Raw genomic sequence first — 8,380 nt, 5'->3', positions numbered from 1 at the left:
ATGAACTCAACATTTTTGATGGTTGCATAGTATTCCATGGTGTGTGTGTGTGTAACATTTTCTTTATCCAATCTATCACTGATGGGCATTTGGGTTGGTTCCAGGTTTCTGCTATTGTAAACACTGCTATGATGAACACATTTGTGCATGTGTCTTTATAAGAAAATTATTTATGAACTTTTGGGTATATACCCAGTAATGGTGGTGTTAGGTCAAATTGTATTTCTATTTCTGAATTCTTGAGAAATTGCAACATTTTCTTCCACAATGATTGAACTAATTTACACTCTCACCAACCGTATAAAAGCATTTCTATGTCTCTACATCTTCTCCAGCACCTCTTGTCCCTTGATTTTTTAATTATCTTCATTCTATCTGGGTGAGGTGGTATCTCACTGTGGTTTTGATTTGCATTTCTCTAGTGACCAGTAATGATGAGATTTTTTTACATGTTCATTGACTGCATACATGCTTTTTTTTTGAAAAGTGTCTGATCATATTCTTTGTCCATTTTTGTTATGAGGCTGTTTTATTCTTGTAAATTTGTTTAAGTTCTCCATAGACTCTGGATATGTTTTTTGTCAGATGGGTAGATTGCAAAACTCTTTTCACATTCTGTTGTTTGCCAGTTCATTCTATTGATATTTTCTTTTTCTGTGAAGCAGTTCTTAGGTTTAATTAGATCTTATTTGTCTACTTTGGCTTTTTGTTGTCATTGCTTTTTGTGTTTGATCATAAAGTCCTTGTCCATGCCTGTGTACTGAATGGTATTGCCTAAGTTTCCTCCCAGAGTATTTATGGTTTTAGGCTTCATGCTTAATCTATAATATATCTAGAGGTATTTTTCATATGTTGTGTAAAGAAGGGATCTCATTTTAGCTTTCTGGATATGGCTAATCAGTTTTTGAGACACCATTTGCTTATTTATCTTTTTTCCTTTTTTTATTGTATTTTAGGTTTTGGGGTACAAGTGAAGAACGTGCATGACTGTTGCATAGGTACACACATGGCAGTGCGATTTGCTGCCTTCCTCCCCTTCACCTATATCTGGCATTTCTCTCCATATCTCCCCACCTCCCCACCCCGCGTTCCTCCCACAATTTTTCCCCTACAGACCCCAGTGTGTGTTGCTGCCCTCCCTGTGTCCATGTGTTCTCAGAGACACCTTTTATTAAATATGGAATTATTTTCTCATTGCTTGTTTTTGTCTGGTTTGTCAAAGATCAGATGGTTCTAGTTGCATGGCATTCTTTCTGAGGTATCGGTTCTGTTGCATATTTATAGATCTCTGTTTGGGTACCAGTACCATGTTGTGTTGCGTACACAATCCTTTTTTTTTTTTTTTTTTTAATGAACAAAAGAGAAATTGAGGATCAAATAAGGTAATAAAGATGTAAAACAAGAAAGTAAATATTAGCATAATTACTTTTATACTTATAATAATGTTATACTTGTAATAACCTTAAATGTGTTCTTGCTTAAAATGGCACAGACTTTTGTAAATGCATTATTAAATGAATGATTCATTTATATAGTTTCTATGCTAGACTTACTTCAGGTGGAAATACTCAGGGGCCAAAACTTGTATTAAAATAATACAAGTTTCTGGAAAAGGCATGACAGTGGACTACAGAGTACTGTATGTGTCTCTCTTCAACTAAACAATAGATCCAGTGGCAAAAATTAATCTAATGCAATTATTTTGGAATTCCAGAGGTTAACTGTCAGTTTACAGCATCAAAAACAAAATTTCCATAGTAATTGCAAATACTTTGGAAGCAGCTTGGAAGAAAAACAGAAACGATGCAGACTTAAAACTCTCAGGAGGATTTGTGCACTGAATTCTGCTCTTAATTACAGAGGTCCCAACAATTGTGAATAGTCATTGTTTCATAATTTTCCTCCTCCTGTTCAAGCAACTTTCAGAATATAATTTAAAGAGCCAGGGCACATTTCTTCTTCTCTCTCTCTCTCTCTTTTTTTTCTCTCTTTTTTTCTTCTTAAGAAATTAGAAATTGTTAGACAAAAAAAAAAAAAAAAATCAAAAATAAATACATATATATGAAAGTATAAATAAATTATATGATAATGCCATGTACCCCATTATTGTGCAGGCTCAAAAAATACCCAAAAATAAATTTTGGTAGGACTGATTTCCAGTATGGAAAGAGCCTACACGATGAATAAACAAAAACCTTTTCAACCACAAAGAAGAAGAAAATCTGATTTTTAAAGTAACAGCATTTTAAAATTTAAATGCACTTGTTCACCATTTATCAAATCAGGAAACATAAAATAAAAAATAAAAATAAAAAACTACAGCTCATTCTAAGAAAAAAAACAATAATAATATCAAACTCCAGGTTTTCCTAGACAACCCAAATGGCAGGTGTACTAAAAAATGATTTTTAAAATTAATGTTCATAGGAAGATAATAGAATAAATGAAAAAAGCACAGAAAAATCATGGGAAAATAATTATTAATAAAGGGTATAAAATTATTTTAATGACAAAATTATACAGATAAAAGTAAAGCAACTGAAATAAATATTCACTATAGAATACTAAAAATAGGCTTGAATAGAGGAAAGAAAAAAATATCAGCAAACCTAAAGAACAATTAATTAAAATTATTATGTAAGAAAAAAAAAAAGAAGAAAAGCAATGAAGAAATGTGAACACAGGCTAGAAACATCTTGGAAACCATCAAGCGGCCACAGTTACACATTTTGGAGGTTCAAAGGAAGAGAGAAGAAACCAGGAAGTTTATTTAAAAAGCAGTGGTCAAAAATGACACAAATTTGAGGAAGTAAATAAACACCAAAATGCTCAACAAAACTCAAGTGAGATAAACTCAAAGAAACACACTTAAACTTAATGACAATTTAGCCATCTAAAACAAAAACAGAGATTCTTGAAAGCAGCAAAATAAATGAACATTTATGTAAAACAACTCTCAAAAATAATCAATAATTTTTTTTTATCTGAAAACTCAGAGACCACAAAGCAGTAGACTATCACATTTCAAGTGATGAAAAAAAAAAACTTTCAAACAGAAAACTTACGTGCAAAGAAATTGTTCATCAATAGTGAGGAAGAAATCATGACATTCCCAAATGAAACCTGGGGCCTTTTTTTTTAGTAGATGATCCTTTAAGAAATGCTTTATGGGGTTACTTTAGGGTAAAGTGAACAGACACTACATAGCAATATAAATAAATAAAAATTAAAATAAAGAGAAATAGATAAACAATTATAAAACAAAACAAAAAATAAAAACAACACAATGTGTAGCTCCACAATCTGTTCTACATATAATTTGAAACACTAATATAATTAATAAAAAGTTATCACTAAAATTTACATGTATTTTTGACATACAATAATTACAGTATAATTTTGAGAACTGAATAAGTAAAAGAAAGGGGACCAACATATAGAGAAGTATGTGTTTTCATGTTGTCGCAGGTAAGCTAGTATAACTTTAAAAATGTTATAACTTCAGAATGTTCAATACAATTGTCATGGCAACAATAAAAGAGAGTAACAGGCACGTAGAAAGCTTTGAGCACTCTGTAAGAGTAGGAGCTGTGGATTTAGCTAATCTTACCTGAAGCTACCTAGCAAGCTATCTTGGCATCATAAGATCAAGTCCAATCTGTCCCACCACAGAGTAAATGTAAGAGGATAAGGCTCTCTGACTGCTTCTTCACACAACTTTGGCCACGAAGTGGAAGAGACTCATCTATACCTAGCACCTGGTGAAGCACTGAAGGCAGAAAGATGTGGCTATGATGAGACCAAACTAAAAAAAGGTAGGCACAGCAACTGCCCAATTCTGTCTGTTTCTTCATGGCTTCCCAGGAGTTTGAGGTGGAAGCTATTGTTGACAGGAGACAAAACCAAAAAGGGAAGACAGAGTATTTGGTTTGGTGGAAAGGTTATGACAAACAGGATGACACTTGGGAACCAGAGAAGAACTTCATAAACTGTAGAGAATGTATTTGTGACTTTATCAGACGACAGACTGAAAAACAGACAAAATGGACATGGACCAGAACAAGTAGAATTTCTTCAAACAATGTAAGGAAACGAGCTTCCAGAACTTCCACATATAGCTTTTCTGAGAACTCTCCTAAAATGCCATTGACTGGCAAACACCACAAATCCAAAAACAACAAGTTGTTTGCTGCCAGAGAGATCATTAGAGAAAACACAGCTTCACTTCTCCCTGACTCCAAAAATTTGGAACAGAAAAAGTCAACTATCAAGACACTTGTACCTCATAGTCCAGTTAATGACCAGGACACAGTTAGGTCTTTTCTGAAACCTGAGAAACTAGATCTTGTTGCACAAGTTCAGGAGGACAAGGTGGCGTTCAAGGTGGCAGCAGAGAAACCGATCAGAATTTCATCAGATTCTAACACACAAGAGGCTAGAATAGAAAACAGGACCCAGACACAACCACTCATGTCTCAGATGTCTGACTCAGTTACTGCTTCCATGGCCACAGAGTCAGATAACAAAGAAGGTATAGTGGTATTAATGGACCCTTCAGCAGCCAATGGAACAACAAACATGCATACGTCTGTTTCAAGAGTGAGAGGTGGAAAAAGAGAGATTATTGATGATAGAAAAGACCAGCCTTTTATCAAGAGGATGTATTTCACCATCAGGTTAAAAGAAAGTGCCAACAGATACAGAGATATTGTTGTCAAGAAAGACCATAGATTCACCCAGATATTGCTATCTACTATATCAACAGAGAAAAATGCACTCAATACAGAAATCATTAAAGAAGTCATAAATGCTCTGGAAAGGGCTGCTGTGGATGACAGCAAGCTTGTGTTCTTCAGCGCAGCTGGCAGTGTCTTCTGCTGTGGTCTTGATCTTGGGTATATTGAGAAGCATTTACGGAATGACAGAAACAGAATGAGCACTGAAATTGTGGACACAATTAAGAATTTTGTGAACCATTTTATTCATTTTAAAAAACTTATTGTTGTATCAGTCAATGGTCCAGCCATTGGACTAGGTGCATCCATACTACCTCTTTGTGACTTGGTTTGGGCTAATGAAAAGGCTTGGTTTCAAACCCCATATATAAACTTTGGACAGAGTCTAGATGTCTGTGCTACTGTTACATTTCCAAGGATCATGGGTGAAGCATCTGCCAATGAAATGTTGATTGGTGGGTGAAAGCTGACAGCACAGGAGGCATGTGCCAAAGGCCTGGTCTCTCAGGTGTTCTTGACTGCAACTTTCACCCAAGAGGTTATGATTCAAATTAAGAGGCTTGCTTCCTGTAATCCTGTTATACTGGAGAAGTATAAGACCTTTGTTTGCTGTAATATTAAGAAGGAGTTGGAACAGGCCAATGAGAGAGAGTGTGAAATACTGAAAAAAATCTGGAGCTCAGCAGATGGGATAGAATCCATGTTAAAGTATGTTCAAACAAAAATTGATGAATTATAATTACCAGTCTGTCTGCTTAGAACACAAGAACTGAACTTAGCAGAATATATAATTAGCTGAAGATGTCTTAATTCATTTTCATAGCCCCAAATAATTTCAATAATAGCTAAGACTCATAGAGAGAATTGAAAACATCTAAACTTTTTATTTAATATTATCAAGAAATTGTTAAACACTGTAAATTTAAAATAAATAATAAAACAAATGATTTGTGCAAATATCCTTATTTTATGTACACAGAAGCCCAAATTTAAAAGCAGACTAGTGAGCACTAAATTGTTCTTTCAAGCTCTAATTTTTATCGATGACTACTATAAATCAGATGAGAATGGTGCTCTATTAGATTCAAGTAACAGAAAATTTTTTGATAATGTTTGTTTTCCTTATTTTTACATTTTAGAATGCAGAGTCAATTGAGGTAAGTGTCAGTCTCTGCCTTCCTACCCCAGATAACCTGAGTTGGTGCCTCTGACTTTATAGTGGCACAAACACCTCAGAGACACACAATTCTAAATTAAAAGAACTTGTATTTCAGAATAATGATTTCTAATATATATTTCACTCACGATTATTCTTCCAAACTGAACATATGGTTACAATTTATGCTGAAATAATTAATTTTTATACATGTTTCATTGTTACCCACTTAACATAAATAAATGTTTACTTCTCTAAAGTAAAATTTGCTGCATACTATTAGTGAATCATGAATTCATTAGGTAGAAATATCCAAGGTTTATGATGTGTAGTTTTAACTTAATTTAGAGTATGTTTCACATAGTAGATTAAAATTCTGTATGTGTGTATATATATATATATATATATATATATATATATATATATATGTATATATACACATATATATATATATATATATATATATATATATATATATATATATATTTGACACAGAGTCTCATGTTGTCATCTTTACTGGATTGCAGTGGTAATCTTAGCTCACTGCAACGTCTGCCTCCCAGATTTAGCAATTCTTCTCCTTCAGCCTCCTGAATAACTAGGATAACAGGGCCTGCCACTACTCTAGCTATTTTTTTTTTTTTTTTTTTTTTTTTTTTTAGTAGAGAGAGGGTTTTCATTATGTTGTCCAGGCTTGTCTTGAACTACTGACCTTGTGATTTGCTTGTCTTGGCTCACCAAAGTGCTGGGATTACAGGCATGAGCTGCCACACCTGGAATGGACACAATTTTAAAGGCAGACACTTGTTTCCAAACAAAGAAAAGACACCTTCACTAGATCTGAAATTTAAAATTATTGGTTTCTGCTTTTATCTGCACATAATTTTCTGGAACATGCTACATGCTAAGCTATCCAGAAGCTCTCTAAATCCTGTCCTAATGGGTTTTTATGGAGGCTCCATTACATAGGCATGAGTAAATAATTCACTGGCCACTGATAACATGACTTTTGTCACAGTCTATCTACAGTGTTGATTCACCAGCCAAAAATATCTGTAGATAATGTCATCTTTGCCTAAGTTTCCATTGAGCCTGCTGGACTAATTTTGCCCACCCATCTTCTAGCCTGCACTAAGCTGAAACTAAGTACTCAACTTCCATTTCTGCTATGAATAAGCCTGCCACAGAATAAAGAGAGGTTCATGAGTGACTGAAAATTGTGTCCAGCCACTGCACATAGCTAGTCACATTTGCTCTGATGAGGTGATCAAGTCAAGGTGCCAGCACAGGTGACAACTTGCTACAAGTCTTTAGCTTAATGAGGCATTTCACAAGCTGTTTCCTTTGCAGGCACTGAAAAATGCAGTAGCAACCAGAAACTGCACAGGCACAAAAATGGTATTACATCCCTGGCTTGAGAAATATTTAAGTCTGGTCTCTTTTAGAAACCAAACCTCTTCTGTCTTTTTTTTTTTTTTTTGGTAAGCAGCAATCAGGCAAATGGGGGATTATGTGTTCCAGCCTTTTGTGTTACTAAACTCTCACTGCTGTTTTTCAATGAATCCTGTTTCTTATCCCATTTACAGAAAAAAAAAATGAGTTATGTGAAAAACTGTAGAATAATAAAGAAATAAATAAATAGGTGCCTTTTTGAGTGACAGTACAGTTTCAGGACTCCCAAAGTTGGAAGAGCCTTTTCACAAGCAAGACATAGTTGTCTCTGTGCCATACTTGGCGAAATGGAATCTCTGAATGAAGAGTTCTAATCTGCAGACAGGTTGTGCTGACATCTCTGCAGTTCTGAGTAAAGAGAACATGCAGAATGGGTAGCTTCTTTCTGCAGGAAGTTTGCTAAGATGATTCTGCAGACCTTACTGGAGAGAACAGCTATCCAATTATAGGCATGTAACCCCAATAAGTGTGTAACTCTTAGTGGAGAGGAGACTCACAGTTGGTAGCTTCACTTTGCAGGCATATATATTTCCATTATTAGCCTCAGACTGGAGCTCATATGGGCTTCAAAGGGCAGAAATAATATGCTGATTGCTACATGAGTGGTCATGATTGGGCCAAGAAAGAGACAAAAGTTTTCACCATGGTCTCCAGTGACTTCTGCTACAGTTCACAATGTGAAGGCATTATTTTTATTTTCTTTTATTTTCCTTTTCTTTTTCTTGGTGGCAGAGGCCATTGTGTCAGTACCACCTTAAGAGTAAGAACACATGGTCAGGTCATGATAACTGGGCTCCGCCAAAAACTTGTTTTATTTTCACAGAGGTGCCATGAGAGCTGATGGGATTCAGACTAATGGAAGCAGATACTTCAGAGCTTTTTAGGGAAGGATAGCTTCCCAGGCTCTGGAAAGCAAAGGGATGCCTGAGTCTGCACCTGTGGCTCCGCAGCTGCAACTGCTTCTTAGTAGATAAGGTTTCTTCTAATTTAATTTGAATGTGGGTGTGGCTTCTACCTATTCTTAGTTCCCATTAGC

At 35.0% G+C, this 8,380-nt stretch overlaps 1 pseudogene; it reads left to right on the top strand.

Annotated features, from left to right (window-relative positions):
• The first annotated feature begins 3,852 nt into the window (after positions 1 to 3,852).
• Positions 3,853 to 5,475, top strand: LOC141583023 (testis-specific chromodomain protein Y 1-like; annotated as a pseudogene).
• The last annotated feature ends 2,905 nt before the right edge of the window (positions 5,476 to 8,380 follow it).

The sequence above is a fragment of the Saimiri boliviensis genome, chromosome Y (genome assembly GCF_048565385.1).
Source record: "Saimiri boliviensis isolate mSaiBol1 chromosome Y, mSaiBol1.pri, whole genome shotgun sequence".
Lineage (NCBI taxonomy): Eukaryota > Metazoa > Chordata > Mammalia > Primates > Cebidae > Saimiri > Saimiri boliviensis.
Note: the sequence above shows the minus strand (reverse complement) of the source record. Positions and strands in the feature narration are given on the sequence as shown.